Source organism: Chiloscyllium plagiosum, unplaced genomic scaffold (genome assembly GCF_004010195.1).
Source record: "Chiloscyllium plagiosum isolate BGI_BamShark_2017 unplaced genomic scaffold, ASM401019v2 scaf_13149, whole genome shotgun sequence".
Lineage (NCBI taxonomy): Eukaryota > Metazoa > Chordata > Chondrichthyes > Orectolobiformes > Hemiscylliidae > Chiloscyllium > Chiloscyllium plagiosum.
Window position 1 is genome coordinate 2988 of NW_025199336.1, and position 3013 is coordinate 6000.

General features: G+C 49.8%; 1 long non-coding RNA gene across 1 annotated transcript; it reads right to left on the reverse strand.

The window, feature by feature from the left end:
* Positions 1-1313: 1313 nt before the first annotated feature.
* LOC122546031 lies at positions 1314-2363 on the reverse strand. Its single transcript, XR_006310651.1, has 3 exons — positions 2326-2363; positions 2092-2176; positions 1314-1418 (listed from the first exon to the last, which is right to left on the reverse strand). It is a non-coding gene; the product is annotated as an uncharacterized LOC122546031 (long non-coding RNA).
* Between the last annotated feature and the right edge of the window lie 650 nt (positions 2364-3013).

Consider the following 3013-nt stretch of genomic DNA (forward strand, 5'->3'; position numbering starts at 1 on the left):
ACACACACAGACATACACTCACTACCACGCAAACCGACACTCACTCTCTTACAAACACGCGCAACAGACATGCCTCTCTCAAAACACGCAGTCACACACAATTCCATCCAATCCCAGGGAGAAAGTGAGGACTGCAGAAGCTGAGATCAGAGTTGAGAGAGGGCCGCTGAAAAGGCACAGCAGGTCAGGCAGCATCCGAAGAGCAGGAGAATCGACATTTCAGACAAAAGCTCTTCATGTGGAATGTGGCTTGTGGGCCAAGGAGGCTGAGTGATAAATGGGAGAGGAGTGTGGGACTGGGGTGAAGGTAGCTGGCAATGTGATAGGTGGATGGAGTGGGGATGTTTGTGATAGGTTGAAGGGCATGGTGAAGCAGACAGATGGGAAGGAAGATGGACAGGTTGGACAGGTCAAGAGGGCGGTGTTGAGTTGGAAGGTTGGATCTGGGATAAGGTTGGGGGGGGGGAGGGTAAATGAGGAAACTGGTGAAATACACATTGATGCCCTGGGGTTGGAGGGTCCCAAGGTGGGAGATGAGGAGTTCTTCCTCCAGGTATCGGGTGGTTAGTGTTTGGCTATGGAGGAGGCCCAGGAACGGCACGTCCGTGGGGGAGTGGGAGGGGAAGTTAAAGTGTACAGCCACAGGGCAGTGGGGTTGGTTGGTGCGGGTGTCCCAGAGTCGTTCTCTGAAGTGTATAGGAGACTTCATTGGGAGCAACGGATACAGATAATGGCATGTGTGGAAGTGCAGGTGAAACTTTGATGGATGTGGAAGGCTCCTTTGGGACCTTGGATGGAGGTGAGGGAGGAGGCGTGGGCACAGGTTTTACAGTTCCTGCGGTGGCAGGGGAAGGTGCTGGGAGGGCAGGCTGCATTGGTGGGGGCCATGGACCTGACAAGGAAGTCGCAGAGGGAATGGTTTTTACGGAACGCAGATAGGAGTAGGAAGGGATGGGGTCTGGTTGTAGGTGGTGGAAATGGTGGAGGATGGTGCATTGTATCCGAAGGTTGGTGGGGTGGAAGGTGAGGACTGGGGGGATCTGTCCTTGTTGCGTTGGGAGGGCCGGGGTTCAAGGGCAGAGGTGTGGGAAGTGGAGGAGATGCGCTGGAGGGCATCGTTGACCACATGGGAGGGGAAATTGTGGTCTTTGAAGAAGGAGGCCATCTGGGATGTTCTGTGGTGGAACTGGTCTTTCTGGGAGCAGCTGAGGCGGAGTAATCGGGAATAAGGGATAGCATTCTAGAGGGACAAACTTCACCTAGCGGACAAAGAAACTCAAGAAACATCAACAATGAAATGCCTTTACCATGTTCTGTCACTTGTTTAATTGCACGCCAAGGAATTTCCAACCTGTTACTTCTAGAAAAGAGCTTCGTCGATTCATGTTTCGAACAATTTGAGTTTGGATTGAAACGAACTAGAAAATGGAATGGTACAGCGCATCATTGTTTTTTTAAACAGTGGACCAACCGTATCTATGACACATATACACGGCACACACCATTCCTCTGTATCCAGGCCTTCTCCAACCTACTTTGCACCTTTGCTAGTCATCGTCGAGCACCGATGTGAGGTGAATGCTTCTCGTCACTTGTCAGCCCCAGCCTGGATACTGTCCAGATCTGGCTGCGTTTGAACACAGGCTGCTTCAGTGTCTGAGGAGTCGCGAATGGTTGCTGAACATTGTGCAATCCCCGGCGAGCATCCCCCACTTCTGACCTTGTGATGGAGGGAAGGTCACTGATGAAGCAGCTGAAGATGGTTGGGCCTAGGACACTACCCTGAGGGAGTCTTGCTGAGAGATCCTGGAGCTGGGGTAACTGACCTTCAACAATAACACCCATCTTCCTTTGTGCCCTGGTATGACTCCAAGCACTGGAGAATTTGCCTCCAGTTCCCATTGATTCTAGTTTTGCCTGGGGCTACTTGATGCCACACTTGGTCAAATGCAGCCTTGATGTCAAGCGTTGTTACTCTCACTATCTTCTGGCTATTTTTCCTTTCCCTCTTGCACTTATCTATCCTCCTCCTAAGTGCATTCAAGGTCTCGTTCTCAACCACTCTCTGCGGTAACAAGTTCCCATTCTCACCTGGACAGTTTGGGGACTCACAAGAAAATTTCAAAATCCTCGCATTTGCTTCTGTTGAAGTCATTCCTGGATTACTCGTTTTATTCTGTCGACACAGGAAAGTGTGTGAGTGAAGGTTGGGAGAAAGATCGAAGTGAAGACATAAAGAAGAGTTGAAACAGGGAATGAAAACTGAGGTGAGTGGGCACGACTGGGCGCAATAAAGCGACACGACATTCAATCTTCAACACTTACGTAATGTGTGTCATTCGTCGGAATGAAGTTCGACCCTTGAACAGAAAAAGAACGTGTCTGAGATTAACGGGCTAGGGATTTGTAAGATAGCAACATTGAAAATAAGAGCTGGAGTTGAGGTGGCTCAGTGGTTAGCACTGCTGTCCCACAGCGCCAGGGATCCCAGGTTCGATTCCAGCCTCGGGCAATTGTCTGTGTATGTGTGGGTTCCCTCCGGGTGCCCCGGTTTCCTCTCACAGTCCAAAGATACACAGGTTAGGTGGATTGGTCAAGCTAAATTGCCCATTGGGTTCAGGGATGTGTACCTCAGGTACATTGGTCAGGGGCAATGCAGAGTAGGATGGGAATTGGTCTGGAAGGATAACTCTTCTGACGGTTGGTGTGGATCTGTTGGGCCAAATGGCCTGTTTCCACACTGTAGGGATTCTATGACCATCAGGTCTGCTCTGTTGTTCAATGTGATCATTGCGGGTCATTCAATTCAAGATCCTGCTCCCACTTTCTCCCCCCATACCCTTTGATCCCTTCAGCCCTAAGAACTATATGGAGATTTCAGAAACTCATGATCAAATCTGAATGATATATAAACAATATCTAAGACTACTGGCTGTAAATAACATTGAATAAGCACAAGTCTAGAATCTACGAACATCTGAGCAGGGATGTGCAGGCTTGGTGGAGGAGCACA